Below are 20,430 nucleotides of genomic sequence, written 5' to 3' on the forward strand. Positions count from 1 at the left end.
ACGGATGTTACTGTGTCAAAGTTACTGAGGCTGGAACACAGAAAAAGTAAGTAGATTTTTTTCCTCAAGTTATTTGTTTTTTTTTTTTTAGCATATAACCACTTTGAAAATATACTTTGGTTCACATTTAAATTCATAAAACCAGTAATCAACATATGAAAAGTGCAAAGATTTATGCTTCTGAAGTGAAACAGTGAAAAATTATTGCGCTTTTAATAAATAAATACATGTTCAGACGTTGTCTAGTTTGTCCAATTTTGGCACACTCTGACACCACGTGTGAATTTAAATTTTTGAGGTATTGAACAGCAGACACTATTTAAATTCAATTGCATGTCTAAAAATGCTTGTTTTTTGAATATTTTTGAAGAATTACCCACACACTCACATCCAGCGGCCTATTCTGCCGTGCGCCATAGACAGTTTAAATAGGTTTTGGTGCCTTAAATTCTGAGGGGCTGTAACTTCAGCTTCTATTGGCTGATTTGCATGATTGACACCGCTTTTTAATTGTTTGAGCCAATAGAATCACGATAATTATGCCATGTTCACATCAGTTCCACCAATCAGAAGTTGCAAGTTGAAAACTCCACATGACCCTAAAAGTAAGACACAATCCAGTAATGTGACTGTAACTTGGCTGAAAATGGCGATTGTTGATGTGGCTCTGATGCATTGTGTTAGCACCTCCATTATCAGTAGCTACAGCTATCGGCTATTGGTGGGGAACAGCGCAGGAAAACGCTCAGCTAAACGGCTTTCTGCTTTAGCACATATGGAAAGTTATGCATATTTGTGGTCTTCTTTGCCACTGGTTCAATGAACTTTGGTCGGAGCGTGGTGAAACTTGCAGATTTCAAATCTGTGAGATCTCTGGTTGCTAACTAGGCAATGTTTATCCAGTTACACGAAGTCGAGTGAGTTCTTACCTCCATTGTTTGTGTTTAGTGAACTTTTGCGAAATTATGTAACTGTTCTTTAGTGTTTGGTCGTTGTAGAAATGGTTTATATGAGCTTTTAGCTGAGATTCTGAGGTTTCTGTGGATACCACACAGGTCGATATCTGCATAAAAGACCTGACGGAAGGTTAAACTGCAGTTCATCCCCTTTGCTCCCCGGTGGCCTTGGGGCTCAAGAAGAAATCCAACATAAATTATTGCTGTTTAAGCCACCAGAACTCATAAGTCCCTGTTGGAAGAACACATTTTAAGGGTTTTCAAAAAGATACTCTGAGCTAAAATTGATCACGTTTAAAGTGAGTCTAATTTTTATAGCAAACTCTCAAAGCTTTATATCAGGGGTGCCCAATCCCGGTCCTCGAGAGCTACCGTCCTGCAGCTTTTAGATGCATCCTTGTTCCCACACACCTGAATCAAATGAATGGCTTGTTATCAGGCCTTTGCCAAACATGATGGCATGCTGAAGAGATCAAACCATTTGATTCAGCTGTGTTGGAGTAGGGATGCATCTAAAAGCTGCAGGATAGTAGCTCTCGAGGACTGGGATTGGGCACCCCTGCTTTATATGTACAGAGTTTGCATATATAGAATTACTGATAGAAAAGGTAAGGGCTGAGTTCACCTTAATACACCTTACTATAGCTTATTAAACCTACCCTTTTTATATACAACATATTGCAAATGTCAACAGTTTCAGACAGTTCTAAACTTTATCAGCAGACATGACCAAAAAAAAGAAAAAAAAGACAAAACTAATTTTTCATGAACAATGATAATTATACTTTAAGTTTGAAAGAAGATTGTTTTTCTTTGTACATTACCAGTGCAATGTTGAAGACAAGTAAGTTTAAGTTTTGTAGCAAGACGGTGGGCTCATAATAATCCAGTCCATTTATAATTGTTGTAAATTTCCTCTGTACCATTTAAGCTGTATTTGTGTTATGTTTGTTAGTTTCTTGTTAATTTTGTAATTCTGTTTCTCTATAATGCCACAGAGTAGGTTATATATGGGACTAGGGACCAACATTGTATATATAAATAACTATTTAGATCAAACATCTCTTTAGTTTTATATGATATGGTTTTGGACATTTTTGCTTTTACACCTGTTTACATTGAGCCTTCCAACATAATATATATTCAATTAACACACAGAAATTTGGTTTCATACTCTGAATATCATTCATCATAATTTTGACTTTATTTTTTTATTTCCTTGTTACTTTATTTTGCTGTAATGTAGTGATATTTGATTTACATCAAACCATTCAATTCCCGTTCCACTGCATTTAGAAACCATTTGAACCTTTTCCAGAGCAATATACAGTTTAGGGTCCAAAATCCTTGGTGTTTGGAGGAAGAAACACTACGTGCATCATGGGAAATCCCTAGCAGCCTGTGCCTATTGCAGCGCAAATAAAGGAGAATGCAGGGTTACCTGATCCTGCCACTGTTACTTTAGTTCTGTTTTAGAACCTTATAAAGTACATTTTTCTTTTTACATATATCCTCTTTTCAATTGTGATCCATGACTTTTCCACACATGACTGTTTCCTTCTGAGTTTTCTTACTGGACAGATTTTTTAATCTTGAGACATTGTTAATGAGGACAACAAAGCCCCATAGGCTCATCATTAATATAAACAGGTTACAGGTTTATTTCATTAGATCTGTCTTATGGGCAGTGATGGTTTCTGGTGTTCTGTGTCATATGACTTTACAGATACACTGGGGCAATAATTATTTGATCATCTGCTGAATTTGTAAGGTTGCTCACTTTCAAAGGAATTATATTTTTTTATGGACAGAGACAAAATATCAACAACACAAAAACACCACATTACATAAAAGCTGTAAACTGATTTATGTTAATCTTGACTGTGAGGATGGTGTTCCTTGGGCCATGCTCAGCATTTCTCTTCCTCCAAACAGGTTGAGTTGATGCTGAAAAGCCCCATTTTCTCCCAAGCCTTCTTTGAATCATTTTGATGTTCAGAGATATTACCAATGGTGTTCTTGGTGACTGTGATCCCAACTGCCATCCAAATATTGCAGAAATCAATAGACACCGGACCAGACAAGATTTCTTTGTTTTTTGTTTTTTTCCTGTCTATACAATCCACATAGATCCACATTTTCAGATGAAAGTATTCCTTTTTTGATGAAAGTATTCCAAGATGTTAAGACAAACAGCCAAGTCATCTATTAATTGGAGGTTTGGTGGTTCTGTCCCCGTCTGATCCAGTCTGCATGCCAAACAGGGCAAGATACTAAGCCTCTCCGATGCATCCATTGGAGTATAAATGTGTGTGAATCTTAGATAGAAAGCACTTACATAGAAAGAGCATAGAAAAAAGTGCTGGTGTGAATGGGTAAATGAGGCAAGTTGTGTAAAGTGTTTTGAGTGGTCAGAGAAAAGCACTATATAGGAACCAGTCCTTTTACCATTTGCTATTCTAGTATTTGTAGCTTCTAGGTCACAGATCCTCTCAGTCTCTAGCTTTAGTAGTTGCATAAGTTTGGTGTTAAGCACGCATCATATCACATAAGGTTATCATATCTAGCAGAATAATCTTTTTTAAAGGGTTCTTTAGCTGTTTAATTTCCTGCATAGGCTCATGCTTCATAGCTTTCTGTTTACTTTATTTCACTCATCTGAGATCAGAGATTTACTCATCTCCTGCATTATTAGCTTTCTCTGTTGGAATCTTAATTTGTTTTTCTGTTGTTTTCAGTATTTCACTTTGTTTTGCTGGAGTAGCTGCACTTCATAGGGTTTTTGAATTTGTTTGTTTATTTGTTTTATTTAGCCCTGGGAACTGTAGTCCAAAGTAAATTCAGATCAGGCTTTTCCTTATCTAACTTCTCTTACCATAGCATCAGTAATCCTACTAAGCAGTCACATAAACATAGCTATCCCCATGATAAGTCAGCCGAGGATTTCCAAACTGAGCTACAAGTATGTTCTCATGATAAGGGTGTCATTGACAGTGTATGACCAATTAAAAACATGCACAACTCTACTAGTAGAAGAGGAGCATGATTTCTGACTGCCAAACTGTCATATGAATTCGATTCACATTTATTTTATTTATATAGCACAAAATTACAACAACAGTTACCTTAAGCTCCTTTTTGTTATAAGGTAAAGATCCTACAATAATTCAAAAACCTTACAATAATACTAAGACATGCACACATAATACAAGCCAAGACGCACTGAATCATCAATGTGTCTTTTAGACAAACCCCTCTGTTCTTTTAAGATTGGTCTTAAAACTTTCTTTTCTGACACAGCATTAGTTATGGCTGGATCAGGTAACCCTAAATCTTCCCTTGTGTATGTTGCATTAAGTCTAGGCTTCTGAGGGTTTCGTATGATTCTGAGCATTTCTTCTTTACTCACCTTCTTTCACTTACGTTTATACACCACTCTGCATTTAAACATTAGTTATTATCATTATTATCTGGCTCTCTTTCACAGTGTATCTTTAGTCCTGTCTTCTTTCCCTCACACCAGGCTGGTCGAGGCTAATTGCTGCTTCTCCCTGAGCCCAGTTCTGCCAGAGGTTTCTTCCATTTAAAAGGGAGTTTTTCCTTCCCACTATTGCCAAAGCGCTTGCTCATAGGGGTTTTCTACTGTAGGGTCTTTACCTCATAATATAAAGCAGCTCGAGGCAACTGTTGTTGTGATTTGATGCTATATAAATACAACTGAAGCGAATTGAAAGCGATATACTATAGCTGTAGCAGACCACTGTGTGAAAGGCAATGAATGCATATGGATTTGTGTATGCTTTGGTTCATAACTAAAAATGTGCTAAGAAATTAACAAAGTCTGGTTAATTTGAAGCTAAGAAGAAAAGCAGTGTCAACTGTCTCAGCTGTTTGGTCATTTGGAAATTATTGTTTATTCACTGTAAATACATGCACTGTTCTTTAACTTTGAGCGCACCTGTACGTAGAGCTTGACATAGCTTCTGTCTGTAGAGCATGAACATGGCTCTACAACAGGGATTAAAAAACGCGATAAGACTGAGTCCGTCTGCTATCACGCTGCGACTGAAAGAGGACAAGGTAAAAATTACATCTGAAATGTTTGTAATAATACAGCAAATTGATTAGGTCTTTTGAACATCCTTTGCCTTATAAATTAGAGGGGTAGTGCCAGAGCTGGGGGCAGACTGGCCACTTGAGATAACTTGAATATTTCCCAATGACCTGAGGGTAACTTGCTTCCCATGAACGGTCAACTTGATTAGGAAACAGTTTATGACCCACACTGAATGCCCACATCAAACGGGGAAATTTATAATTCATAACCAAACAAAGATGCAGTTCATACATTTCAGCAATGACCAGCATTCTACCAAGAGCGTCGCAAAATTTGCAGCTGAAAAGGGGAATGACTAATGTGTGTGTAAAACCTGCACTTACACTAGTATTTCTCTCCGAAAGCCAAGTGCTTGTTCATACTGCATACACGAGAGGAGGCTGAAGAAGCTATGTTCATGATGTAAGGGTTAGAAAGAAACTGCTAGAACTGTGTGTGGTTCTGAGAAGTGAGGCTTATTTATGCATCTCTCCTTATTAGAGGAGAAATGCATTGTTTAAAAACTATTCCTCCATATAAAAATGATATGTGTGTAACAGCTGACCTGTGCAATACGTAATAGAACAAAAAATATTATTTGCCATCATATCCCAAGCAGTGCATGTGTTAATGAAGATACTGTTATTGTGAGATGTGTTTATTGTTTATTAACCTCTGTGCAGAAATGTGACTAAAAGCGTGAAATACTGGAACCTGTTCTGTTCACTGGAAAAAGGAAATCAAGATGTATCCTTTTGTGCATCTTACATTGGGATTCTCCTCCTCCCTACTGCTGACGAACTATGTTAAGTTCAGTTCTGCCTTGTTTCAATAACATCCCAGTATTATTTCAGAGCATAAATATGTCTGGATCTGTTCAAGTACTGGCACTTTACATACAGCTTTTAGACATCCACCACATGTCACACTTGTTCTGATAACATCTCCACCTCTCATTCTATATACTGCATTTTCTGCAATACAAGGTGAACTTAAAATCCTTTAATTTTCTCAAAAATTGATAGTGCAAATCGTGGCTCAAGAGTTGGCAGTTTGTCTTGTAATCGGAAGGTTGCCAATTTGAGCCCCGGCTTGGACAGTCTTGGTCGTTGTGTCCTTGGGCGAGACACTTCACCCGTTGCCTACTGGTGGTGGTCAGAGGGCCCGGTGGCGCCAGTGTCCGGCAGCCTCGCCTCTGTCAGTGCGCCCCAGGGTGGCTGTGGCTAAATGTAGCTGCCATCACCAGTCTGTGAATGTGTGTGTGAATGGGTGGATGACTGGATGTAGTGTAAAGCGCTTTGGGGTCTATAGGGACTAAGTAAAGTGCTATACAAATACAGGCCATTTACCATAATCTGATGCACCTTATGTATTAATTCTGGTTGTGCTTACTGACCTTGAACAGATTTTATGTGGTACACAGAACTCAAAAATCAGTCAAAAAATGTTTTAGTACGACTTTGGTAAGCCATGACGCCGCACTGCACTGCTTGATGGATTATCGGAGCCTCGTGGCTACCGTAGTCAAGAGCCTCGCGGAGTAAACTGGGTCCAACCTCCGCTTCAGGTCCCAAAGTCTAACGAACACTGCGGCATCACTGAGAGTTAAAAACTGTCTAAATTCTTTCATCTTTAATAAAATGGTCAGTGTTGCTGCTTAACCAGGTGTAATAATTAAGTTTAACATCCAGGCCTCCATGAAAACAAAATTTATTAAGTTTAAAGGAGTTAGAAGTTAGCAGGAAATTAGCTCGCTAGTTTCCACCTGAACCTGATATAGCATGTTCTGAAACAAATTAAAACACACAGCTCTGCTATCACTTCCAACATGAATGAAGACACAAAACTAAACAGCAGTGACATTTGTAGGGTTACTGAAGTTGGGCTAGCTGGTATATAAGGATGTGCTACGTGACTGCTAGCAACACAGCTATGTTAGCATAACATAAACACAGTGAAGCTGGAGGATGAGCTTTTTTTCACTCGATAAAAGTTAACGTGAGGGTTCCTGATGGTTAGGGACAAATGCAATCGCATGGCAGGATGCTGTACACGGACAAGACCTCAGTCAGGAGAACAACTGAGATAATCCATCCACAATATGAGGTTAGTCATTAATATACTGTAACAACATGGGAATAGAGCAGCTGCAAGAACATTAATGAATCAATGGTAGGGAAGTGGAGGAAGCAAGAAGAATGAGTTGAGTATAGTTTGACTCATCTGACTGTTTTGTTTTGCTTAATGCACCTTATAATCCAGTGTGCCTTGTGATCTGAAAAAAATAAACGGTAAATGAAATAATTTTGCACACCTACCATGAAGAGATGGATACCACAGCATATGCTCATTGGTTCTTTGGACGGTTCTTTGGATGGGCTAAAAAAAATTCCAGATTTGACAGTATTTTTGCTTGGAAGCAGAGAGTATTGTATGGTGGATCAAAATCTGTTGGAAGTTTTTTGCTTTCCTAATTCCATCGATTTTGCTAAGATCCCCAACAAAGTTGACTAATATGCAGCCCAGAGGATGACAGAGTCTGATGCATAGCTTGATATTTGCTCTCTGCTATAGCTCAGGAGGTAGAGCAGATTATCTACTGATTGGAAGGTTGGTGGTTCGATCCCTGGGTTCCCCTAGTCTGCGTGCCAAATATCCTTGGGCAAGATATTAACTCATTCACTGCCAGCCATTGGCAGTGAATGAGTTAAACCCATTGACTCATTCACTGCCATTGACGGCTATAGACGTCAATGGCAGTGAATGAGTTAACCAAGTTGCTCTCCGATGTATCCATCAGAGTATGAATGTGTCTGAATGGTAGTTAGAAAGCACTTCACAGCATAGAAACAGTGCTTGTTTGAATGTGGCACGTTGTATACTGTGTGCTTTGAGTAGTCTGGGAGAGTAGAAAAGCGCTGTATAAGAATCAGTCCATTTACCACTCCAGTTCAGTTCTTGTGTAATATAAGATGCACAGGCTTTTCTTCCTGTTTCCAGGCATTTTGGCATCTTGTCAACAATCAAAAAAACAAGACTGAAAACAATGTGATACAAGGACTGGACTACGAATAAGAGAAAAAGCAGCCAATGTCCAAAGAAGAATTTTGAGAGACTTTCAGAAAACTGGAGAACTATGGCTCAAGGCCATTAAAAATATGCAAGAAAGTCCAGCTCATTGAAAATAAAATATAAAGAAATAAGAGGTGGTTTGATACTTTTGCATGGTACTGTATTTGTAGTGTGACATGTTATTCAAAGGAAAATGCTACCAGGCTAATTGGTAGGCCAGGCTATTTTTTTGGGCAGGCACACAATGTCGCTACTGTATATGAAAGTCAGCTTATATTCCAGATATTTGTTTTTGCAAACCACAGTCTGTCACAATTGAATTTAACAACATATTAGTAAATTAATTCTCAAAATTTAATTAATTTCTTCACTCATAACATTTGTAATGTGAAAATCTGAAGTTGTTCTCTCATCTTAACAGTAACATTTCTAAATTGTTTAACTGACAGACCAATAGTGAAAAAATATTTTCTTTTTGTGACAATGTTGCTGATTCAGTCACTTACACTGGATTAAAAGGTGACTGGTTATAGAAAAGTAACAAACTGTACACACGTTGCGTTTCAAGAAGAGTAGTACTGCAACCAAAGCTAAATAATTATAAGCGATTTCTTGCAGAATCAATTACAAAATGCATAGCTTGGGTTTTTTGTTGTTTGAGTCAAATGGAGCATAAATCATAGATCAAATGTATAAAGTTACCATACATATAGTATAAACTTTAGCTCATCACATAAACACTCTGTAAGGCTCAGTGGGTAATTAAGAAGAAGCAGTTATCTGGGGTAATATCAGCCACACAAATGTCAAAGGAAGCATAGTTTGCATTTCTATTTAGTGCTACACTATATTAGTACTACACTAACACATCCCTCATTTATCACTTCAGATAACAGTAATTAAAATGTCCCCACTATGATCTTATATAACAGTGGAAAATTCTAAGACTGCTAACCAAGCAGTGCTAATACAGAACAATAGAGAGACACAGTGGTGGCAGCATGCATAGCTGGGTGTATTTGTACTTGTAGTGGAGATTTTGAGGTGCATTAATGTGTGTTTATGCGTGTGTTTGCTCTCTCCTACTTGGCCAGTGACATCACTGCTTAACACAATTTGACAGCTCCACTGGTGGAATGACTGCTAACAAGCTCCCACAACTCCCACTGACCTGTGACTTGTCACACTGACTACTCAAGTAGAAGCCCCTGCTCTAAATCTGCAGTTCAATGAAAATAAATCTTGGTTTTCCAAACCAAATAATGGTCTTAGTAATTATGTTCAATAAAACTGAGTTGGTCTGTGTAATGCACCAGTTGAAAGTGTTTCTTTGAATAGATTCTCTGGAGCTTAAATGGAGTGATGAATGCCATTTGCCAAAAAGATAATCCCTTAATTTTTGTGTTGATTGTTTATAGCATATTAATAACATTTTTCATATTCACCAAACTATTAAGCAAGTATGGATGGAGTAGATTAATCCTGAAAGGGACCACTCCCATCAGAAAAGAAGTGTTTCATCAGAACAACACTGATTTGCTGTGACCTTTTCCTTTAAAGGAGCAAAAAGATCCAAACCATGCCCCACTTCACAACAGAGCCGCCAGATCCACATGTTGTAGGACTCTGTATGTTCACATATAAACATATACATACAACACAATGCAACATGGTTATTACCCTTTTTGTAGTGGAGTTGGGCTAGATAGTCAAGCATCTCCACTGCCTCTGTGAGACTTTTTCAGCAGCGTTTTGGATTCAAAACAAATTTTAAACCCATCACGGAACAGCTGTAACTCACAAGGTCGAACACGTCATCCACTATTAGGAAGGTCAGTGGTTAACTGTCAGTTGGACGCATGCATTGATGTGTGAGTGTATGACAGATAAAGCACTATGTGGATAAAATAAGTTCAATTCAACTGCGTTTTATTTATATAGCACCAAATCAAAATAACAGTTGCTTCAAGGTGTTTTATATTGTAAAGTAAAGACCCTGCAATAATACAGAGCAAACAGAAAAACCCCAAGAATCAAATGACACCCTATGGGCTTTGGAGACAGTGGGAATGAAAAACTCCATTTTAACAGGAAGAAACCAGGCTCTGGAACCGATTGGGGGTGAGGGGAGGAAGACGAGACAAAGTCACATTGTGGAAGAGAGCCAGACATTAATAATAGTTAATCATTAAATAAAAAGTGGTAAGTAATTGGTGAAAAAGGTGAGTGATGAAGAAACTTGTGAGAAACCCTCAGCAACTTTGACTTATTGCACAATGACAACCAAATGACAGTTCAACCCTATAACTATATGCGTAGTAAGTATATGCTATGCAAAAAGGAAAGTTTTAAGCCAAACCTTAATACGAGAGAGGGTGTCTGTCTCCCAAATCCAAACTGAAAGCTGGTATCACAGAAGAGGGGCCTAGAAGCTGAAGGATCTGCCCACCCATTCTATTTTTAAATATCCTTGTAACCACAAGTAAACATGCAGTCTGAGAGTTAAGCGCTCTATTGGGGTTATATGAGTAGAGCAACATGAGGTCTTTAGGATAAGATGGGACCTGATTATTCAAGATCTTGTAGGTGAGGAAAAGGATTTTACATTTGATTCTGGATTTAACCATTAGCCAATGAAATATCAGAGAAATATGCTCTTTCTTTCTCATCCCTGTCGGATCAACTGAAGGCTTTACAGGGACTTTTTAGGACATCCTGATAATAATGAATTACAGTAGTGAAGCCTACAAGTAATAAATGCATGAACCAGCTATTCAGCATGAAGTGAAATGCCCTCTGAGATAATTTGACCATGTCCTGGTCAAAAATGACTCCAAGGTTCCTCACAGCGTTACTGGAGGCCAAGGTAATGCCATCCAGAGTAAGCATCTGGTTAGATACCATAATTCTATGCTTGTTAGGGCCAAGTGCAATAACCTCAGTTTTATCTGAATTTAGAAGCAGAAAATTAGAGGTCATCCAGCTTTATGTCTTTAAGACATTCCTGCAGTTTAACTAATTGGTGAATGAATAAATTGGAATCTATTAGAGTCTATTAGATAGATGTGATACAAACCAGATACAGTGCAGTACCTCTAATACCTACAGCATGCTCTAATGGCTCTAATCGAATATTATGGTCAACAGCCTCGAACGCTGCACTGAGGTCTAGCAGGACAAGCACAGAGATGAGTCCACTGTCAGAGGCCACAAGAAAATAATTTGTAATCTTTACTATTAGCATTGTAATGTGTCAAGCAAGTCTTCCATGTGTGGGACACTGAGTCATAGGCTTTCTTGTGGTCACTCAGTGGTTGATCTGTCTGGTTTTAGAATCCTGGTGTACTGGTCTATCAACCAGTAGCAGGTTCTTTGGCCCTCTGGTGTTATTTCCAATGCCCTTCTGAGCTGCATTCACCTATTGACTCGTATACCTGCTCTACTTGGTTGCTATGATGCTTAAGAGGACTTTCCATGTTGTGTAACTAAACCATGGTGTCATAACTTCGTGGGAATCCTTCATGATCACAATTTATTGTTTTATTATTAGGAGCCCCCTTATTTTTGCTGCCAGCCTGTCATCGAGTGCCGTTAAGTTCTTCAACCAGTAGGTGTGGATAGCATCAGATCCTGTTGCTGTTCAGTTCTTTATTCTGGAGACTCACTGTTGGTTGTCTTCTATTGTGATGTTGACTGGCTCTTGTTTTCGGTTGGGTTGCTGTCGTCTGCTCAAGCCTAGTGGATGGGCCCGTTGATGCAAGTATTGAGCTTATGTAGAGCCCAGGTTTAGTGAAGAGAGTTTGACATAACAATATACCAGCCATATTTAAGTTGATCAGCGCTATTTAATTAAATTGGCTAAAATAGTGACTACCCATTGCATCTGCTAGCACACAAAATGACAACTGACTGGAGCACGATAGCACAAAAGAAAGTCTGAAAGGGACAGTAATGGAGAGCACAAATTTAAACTAATGACCAAAGGAGGGCGAGAAGATGATTGGAATAGGGTAATGATGTTAATATTGAGACTGCCAGTGTGGGAACGCGATAATCAAAACCAACAGATAGCCAAACACCCAGGAAAGCAGGAAGATGAGTGATTACAGCTCTTCTTTACTGAACCTATGCATAAGCTTCAATACTGATAAATGAAACTGAAAAAAGTAAAAAGAAGTTTTGTTAAAAAGCCAGTGAATCAGTGAAGCTATCCAATAACTAAAAGCCAAAATCATCACGTGTTTATGCACCCTGAGAGATAATTAGAACTATTATAGTTACTCTTAAGTATTGTTTAATTAATAATTAGGAATAATTTTTAAAAAAATGAAATAAATATAGACATAAATCTAAGACACTGAGTTTAGTGTTTTCTGAAAAAGAAACATGTTAGTAGGAAAATTAGTTGGTGAGAAGATAGCGAGGGATCATGTCTTGAGGAAAAATGCAACATAAAGAACCACAGAAAGATGATCGACGCCCTAATCAGAACAAGACTGTCATCAAAATCTGATGCCGAGTGTCAAGACTGGTCCTGAATGAATGCAGATTAACATTAACTGGTCGGTTCCACAAAGAGCTCTAAATATGAACTCTAATAATCAAAACACACAAAGAGGTGTGTTTTCGATCGATCGATCGATCGATCGATTGATCGATCGATAGATAGATAGATAGATAGCTGTATTAAAACTGGTAACTGTGGATTCAGCTGTCAATCTATCATATTTAGATATAAAATATGATAGACTGACAGTTGAATCCCCCCACCAGCAGTCACCTCCTGCTGCATTTTTCAAAGAGCCATATGTGCCAGCCAGGCTGGGTTCTTGCTGTGTGTGTAGGCAGAAGGAGAAATGAAAATAGGGCTGAGATCAAGTTATTTTAGGCTAAATGGAAGCTGGCAAATAAAAAGCCTTTGAGTCACCCTCTGAGGGTGGATACCAGAAGTGGAGGATGACAGGATAATGTAGTCTGATGGGCATATATGTCGATACTAGAGATGGCACAATACCACTTTTTTATGTCCGATACCGATATCATAAATTTGGATATCTGCCGACACCGATATGAATCCGATATAGTTTTTTTTTATCAATAAAACTGTTTTTTTTTTAATATCTTGCTGCATTTTGCCGAAGTTCATAATGAAGTTTAAAAAAAACAACAACACTAAAGCTATTCTGTTATACCTGTATGCAAAAAAATATTTCATAGTTCAGCAATACTGATCAATCTAATAAACTTAAACCTACACCATCCTCCCTATTCTGGTATTTTAAAGAGTACTTAGTGTAAATATTAAGCAACCTAACTAATAGGGTTAGGTTGGTAACAGCAACAACAACAAAAAAAAAAAATAGGGAACCACCCCTCACGCTCCACCTCATGATGCTTAATCGACGTAATCAACCTTAATTTGATGCAGTGTGAAAAAAAATGCACAGAAATCAATTATTTTTCAAGAAATATTAAATAGATTCAACATCTTTCTTCAACAGAACTGCAGACTGCACAGATGGTACCTTCCCAAAGGAAAAAGTACTATAGCTTACTAGGGTATATTAGACTTAATAGTTACTATATACAGTAATGGACTTCTATTCATTTTGCATCAAATTAAAACTTTGGGTGTCAGATAATTATTTATTAAAAGCTCGACATTTTAAATGAGAATAAGAAAGAAAAGTATGTCTTTGTGCCCCCTTTTCCCTGTTCATGCCCTATCGGCCCCCCTGGCTAAACTTTGCTAGATCCGCCCCTGCACAGTTACGTCAGCTAGTAGAAAAAGATCCTGGTGTAGAAAGTAATATTAAATAAATTCTAACAACAGCTTATCAAGCTTAAACGTGCTGCTGTTGTTCAGCCGCTGGTTTCCTCTTTCTGGTGCAAAGTGGGCCAAAAACAAACAAGAGAGACGGACTCGCGACAGAAAAGCCGATCAGCTGATCATTAAGCAGTTTCATGATTGAAGTAGCAGCAGGAGAGAGAGAGAGAGAGGCAGTCGCCCCATAAATCACTTGAATGCTTTACAAACATTCAGAGATGAACTTACACACTTGCTTTACTTCTCTCTGGGATAACTTTCTCAGAGATGATAAGGTTGTGCTAAGGTTATGAGGCGAGTTACCGCGTGTCGCAAGTTTTGTGAGGTGCTTTCGTGATATTTCATGGATCGGATTACATTTTTTATTTCTTTCCGATATCCGATCCAGTAATTTAGGTCAGTATCGGACCAATACCGATACCTAATATCGGATTGGTCCATCTCTAGTCGATACCCGGGCACAGATATTTTGTCATAGATATGAGACACATGAAGTTGTGTAATGTACCAAATTAAATGTACATACAAACACTACAACCTTTTATCTAAAACAAAACAAAACAAACAAAAAAAGGTTCGTGAAGACTCTAGACAACCTGCTGAAGTTGAAACTGAGCATCAGAATGGAAAGAAAAGTGATATATGTGACATTGAGCACGGTAAGTTTGTTGGTCCAGAAGCCGCTTAGTACCAGCAAAACAGGGCTTAGTATCAACTGAGCATTGTTTACACACCAGAGCCTACCTTAGTATTTTGCTGACCACGCCCATTTCTTTATGACTACAGTGTAATTTTGACAAAGGTCAAATGATCTGAAAGTGGTTTCTTTAACATATCAATGAGTTCACTGTACTCAAGTGGCCGCCACAGTCGCCTGATCTTATTCCAACAGAGCACCTCTCTGATATTGTAGATTGGGAGATTCACATTATGGATGCGCAGCTGAAAGAACTGCAGCTACTGTGTCATGCTACAGTGGCTTGCAAAAGTGAACTTTCCCACATTTTGTCACATTACAGCCACAAACATGAATCAATGTTATTGGAATTCCACATGAAAGACCAACACAAAGTGGTGCACACGTGAGAAGTGGAACGAAAATCATACATGATTCCAAACATTTTTTACAAATAAATAACTGCAAAGTGGGGTGTGCGTAATTATTCAGCCCCCTTTGGTCTGAGTGCAGTCAGTTGCACATAGACGTTGCCTGATGAGTGCTAATGACTAAATAGAGTGCACCTGTGTGTGATCTAATGTCAGTACAGATACAGCTGCTCTGTGACGGCCTCAGAGGTTGTCTAAGAGAAAGCTTGGTAGAGACCCTAAAACTGGCAGCTGTAATTGCAGCAAAAGGTGGTTCTACAAAGTATTGACTCAGGGGGCTGAATAATTACGCACACCCCACTTTTCAGTTATTTATTTGTAAAAAAATGTTTGGAATCATGTATGATTTTCGTTCCACTTCTCACGTGTACACCACTTTGTGTTGGTCTTTCACATGATTCCGGAGGGAGATTGGGCATTGAGTCCGAATGGACCATGTTCAGCACCTCCATTGCCGAAGCCGCTGCACTGAGCTGCGGCCGCAAGGTAGTTGGTGCCTGTCGTTGTGTAACCCAACCAAACTGGTGGACACCAGAGGTCAAGGGAGGCATAAGCTGATGAATGAGTCCTATTGGGCTTGGTTAGCCTGTGGGACTTCGGAGGAAGCTGTTAGGTACTGACAGGCCAAGCGGAACATGGCACGGGCAGCGGCTGAAGCAAAAACCGCCTCGAAGAGATTCTGCCAAACCATCAGGTGACTCAGGTGGGGGAAAGTGGGTGCCGGTGGAGTGCTGCTGACTTCGACTGAGAAAATTGCCATACGGTGGAAGGAATACTTCAAGGACCTCGTTAATCCCACTGTCACATCTTCCGTGGTGGAAGCAGAGTCTGGGGATGAAGGAGATGAATCTCCGGGGGCGAGGTCACTGAGGCAGTTAAACAACTCCTTGGTGGCAGAGCCCCTGGTGTTGATGAGGTCCGCCCCGAGTTCCTGAAGGCTCTGGATGTTGTAGGGCTGTCCTGGTTGACACGCCTCTACAATGTTGTGTGGAGATCATGGGAGGTACCTCTGGACTGGTAAACCCGGGTGGTGGTTCCCAGCTTTAAGAAAGGGGACCAAAGGGTGTGTTCCCACTATAGGGGGATCACACTCCTCAGCCTCCCTGGGAAAGTCTATGTCAGGATGCTTGAAAGGAGAGTCCGTCCGCTAGCCTCAGATACAGGAGGAACAATGCGGTTTTCGTCCTGGTCATGGAACACTGGACCAGTTTCTTATCATCTCAAGAATACTTGAGGGTGCATGGGAGTTTGCCCAGCCAGTCTACATGAGTTTGTGGACTTGGCATTCGACCATGTCCCTCGGAGCGTCCTGTGTGGGGTGCTCCGGGAGTATGGGGTGTTTGGCCCAATGCTACGGGCCATTCAATCCTTATACAACCATCGCAAAAACTTGGTCCGCAGAGCCGGCAATAAGTCGGACTTGTTCCTGGTGGGTGATGGGCTCTGCCAGGGATGCCCATTGTCACCAATTCTGTTCATAATTTTTATGGACACAATTTATGGCATAGCCAAGTGGCGGAAAGCTTTCACTTGGGTGGTCTTTGAATCTCATCTCTGCTTTTCACAGATGATGTGGTTCTGTTGGCTTCATCAGGTGATGGCCTCCAGCTCGCACTGGAACAGTTTTGCAACCGAGTGTGAAGCAGAGGGAATGAGAATCAGCACCTCCAAATCTGACGCCATGGTCCTCCGCCAGAAAAGGGTGGAGTGCCCACTCTGGTTTTTGAGCGAGTTCCTGCCCCAAGTATCTCGGGGTCTTGTTCACGAGTGACGGGAGAAGGGAGAGGGAGATCGACAGACAGATTGGTACTGCGGCTGCAGTGATGTGGATGCACCAGTCTGTTGTGGTAAAGAAAGAGCTGAGTGTAAAAGAGAAAGATCTCTATTCCCTACCCTCGCCTATGGTCACGAGTTGTGGGTAGTGACTGAAAGAACGAGATCTCGGATACAAGTGGCAGAACTGGGCTTCCTCCAAAGGGTGGCTGGCCTAGAGATAGGGTGTGAAGTTTAGCCATCCGGGAGGGGCTCAGAGTAGAGTCGCTGCTCCTTCATATCAAAAGGAGCTAGTTGAGATGGTTTGGGCATCTGACAAGGATGCCTCCTGGGCGCCTCCTGGGTGAGGTGTTCTGAGTATGTCCCACCGGGGGGAGGCCCCGGGGCAGAACCAGGACATGCTGGAAAGATTATATCTCTCTGGCCTGGGAACGCCTTGGTGTTCCCCCAGACAAGCTGGAGGAAGTGGCTGGGGAGAGGGAGGTCTGGGATTCTCTGTTTAGGCTGCTGCCCCCACAACCCTGCCCTGGATAAGCGGATTAAGATGGATGGATGGATGGATGGATGGATGGATGGATGGATGGATGGATGGATGTCTTGTGTATTCACCATTGGGAATGGTGTGAATGCGCATTCATTTACAGGCAGACCTTTGTTCAGGGATTCTATAATTATAACAGAATCATAGTGTTGTGCCTTTCTATATAATAGTGATTTAGATATTTGCCTGCAGCAAATAAACTGGATGTTGTGCACATTTAATAAGCAAGACAGAAGACAGAAAGTGATGCTTGCACACTGTGATTATTGCTGACTTGTGTTCCTGAACATGAAAGCATAAAAACATTATTATTAGTAGATCAACTTTACACTCATTTTGTAGCATCAATTTCACTGCTTAATAAAACTCGTCTATGGTGTACAAATGGACAAACAGAAAAGAAAGCAAAAACACTGGAAGTTACTCTCACCTACAGAATGTGGTTATTATAACTGCACTGCCAGTATTCTTATACAAAATGCAAAAACTGAAATTGAAATGCTCTCCAATTGTGCAACAACGTGTGTGTATTTTTTACAGAAATATGTGAAACTTTATTTTAAACATTTCAGGTGATTAACAAGGTCAGTGACCCTATTGGTAACCCTCACCATTATTGGCAACATCAGTTATGTCTGCTTATTTAGGTTGTCTGCTGCTAATCTTAGAATATCACTTTTGTGATTTGTTTCAGCATTCTGGAAAAAATTCTGCGCTTTAAAAAGGGACATATATGGACATTCCAACTCGTACATGTCCCACAAATGTCCAATCTACAGTATCTATTTAGTTATTTAGATAGGTGTAAGTACAACAACTCTATGTGCTGACAGGAAAGAGAATTAATAGTTATTAATAAATGACTCTGCAAACAGTAAACTCTTTAATAACACAATTTATTAAATATATTATGTAGCTGTCTTAAAATTAAATGTCTTAACAGTAGTTTTACCAGTAATTTATATATTGCATAATTTTAAAATGCAGTAAATTGCCTGCTGTGAATCACCTTGTGGCGGGGCGTGGCCTGCGGTGCCGTGCAGAGGAGGCGGACGCACCTGCACGGCATCCGCAATCACGCCCCGCCGAATTAAATATTGTACTGGGTCCTGTGGTTGTGTTGTTGTGATAGTGTTGAGCGGGCAGCAGGAGAGCTGCAGCTCTGTGAGTATTGTGGACAGCAACCGTCAAAGCTTTAATAAAAAGCATCAAAATGCCACTGGGTCTGCCGTGTATGTTTACAGTGGTGCCGAAACCCAGGACGGGAGGCACGGCAGATCCAGGGGTGGGCCAGCAGAGGGAAGAGCTGGCGAGAATGGTGGCCGAGCTGGCAGCCACGCAGCAGGAGCAGGCGGCGGTGTGGCGCCGCAGGCGGGAAGAGCTGCAGGACCAGACTGAACGCCATCTGCAGAGGATGGAGAATCTGGCGGCGCTGATCCGGTCCTGCCCGACACCACCACCACCCCCACCGGCGCTCCCCAATGGCGCTGGAGTGGAGGAGATCCAGTCCGTGCAGGCGCCCGTGCCGGCCCCCAGGTTGCGACACCTCGCGTAGGAGCCGCTGGGGCTCTGCAGGGCCCGGTGCCCGTTCCTGCGCCCCGGAAGAAGGCGGCGGAGCCGGCAGCGGTGAGGCGGCGCCCGAGGAGCCGCTCCAGCCGGTAGGGGCAGCGGCGATGGCGGCGCCCGAGGAGCCGCTCCAGCCGGTAGGGGCAGCGGCGGAGGCGCAGCGAGGGGAATGTGAGCTGCTCCCACCGGGAGGGGTGGAGAAGCCGCGGGATAAGTCGGTGGTCCGCGCCACCGAAGCCCGAGGTTAGCGGGTGAGCAGAGCGGCCTCACCTCCACCAGGGCCGGTGCCTGCCGACATCTGCCCAGCTGCCTGCGAGCCGGGGCGCACGACCGTACCGACCGCGCCGCGTCCACCTGCCACGTGGCCGACCTCTGGACCAGCTTCACCGAAGCTGCTGGGTTCGCGGGCAGCCACTTGAACTCACAACTCCCCGTCGCTTGGCCAGGGCCCGGGGGCGCCGACGGTCCGGGCTGATCCCCTCTCCCGCTCGCGGTGGGGGGGGGAGTACGTTCGGCCGGATGGTTCCCCGGCCTCAGTCGGGCGATGGGGGTATGTGGCGGGGCGTGGCCTGCGGTGCCGTGCAGAGGAGGTGGACGCACCTGCACGGCATCCGCAATCACGCCCCGCCGAATTAAATATTGTACTGGGTCCTGTGGTTGTGTTGTTGTGATAGTGTTGAGCGGGCAGCAGGAGAGCTGCAGCTCTGTGAGTATTGTGGACAGCAACCGTCAAAGCTTTAATAAAAAGCATCAAAATGCCACTGGGTCTGCCGTGTATGTTTACACACCTGTATTTTTTTTTTTTTACTCTGCCCTCTGGACATCTCTGGTAAATCGCTGCAGTAATTTTAAGACCAAAGGTAAGAGTGCACAGACTGTTATTAGCATCACAGGAGATTCTTTTGTCACACATTAGGTGACCATTCAAACAGCTCTCCGATCCCCACAAAAGGGCAGTGACTTCCAAATCCTGGCCCAAATATCCTCAATATGCCTGTGATTTTTACACATCTGTTGACAAGCAGCCCCCCTCATCTCTACCTGTCTCTAAAACGTTCTTATTGAATGCCACAAAAGATTTGTCTGATTCTTAAATTACTGTTACAATCCAGTTTTTTAAAGTATGCATTTCAGAGTATGTTATTAAAATTGGTGTTAAGGCATCTGCCAACTTTGTGAGGTCATGTTGAATTTATAACAAAGAGTAACTTAAAAATGCCGCTTGTATCCGCAATCTCTTTCTTCAGAATCAGAATCATCATACTTTATTAAACCCTAAGGGAATTATGTGGATTATAGTTGCTATTATGTGGGTTACAATTATATAATAGTTCATAGTTTTTTCGGTCACTACCCATAGCTCGTGACCATAGGTGAGGGTAGGGATGTAGCTCGACCGGTAAGTTGAGATGTTTCGCTTTTACAACAGGCCGGTGCAGTGTCTACATCACTGCAGCCACAGCACCAATCTGTCTGTTGATCTCCTGCTCCC

General features: G+C 41.4%; 1 protein-coding gene across 6 annotated transcripts in view; it reads right to left on the minus strand.

Annotated features, from left to right (window-relative positions):
- LOC102289180 (disks large-associated protein 1) overlaps positions 1 to 20,430 on the minus strand; it is a 168,299-nt gene that overhangs the window by 78,057 nt on the left and 69,812 nt on the right. The window lies entirely within an intron of this gene.

This window comes from Haplochromis burtoni, unplaced genomic scaffold, assembly GCF_018398535.1.
Source record: "Haplochromis burtoni strain Fernald_Lab_line unplaced genomic scaffold, NCSU_Asbu1 Contig_587, whole genome shotgun sequence".
In the NCBI taxonomy this organism is placed as follows: Eukaryota; Metazoa; Chordata; class Actinopteri; order Cichliformes; family Cichlidae; genus Haplochromis; species Haplochromis burtoni.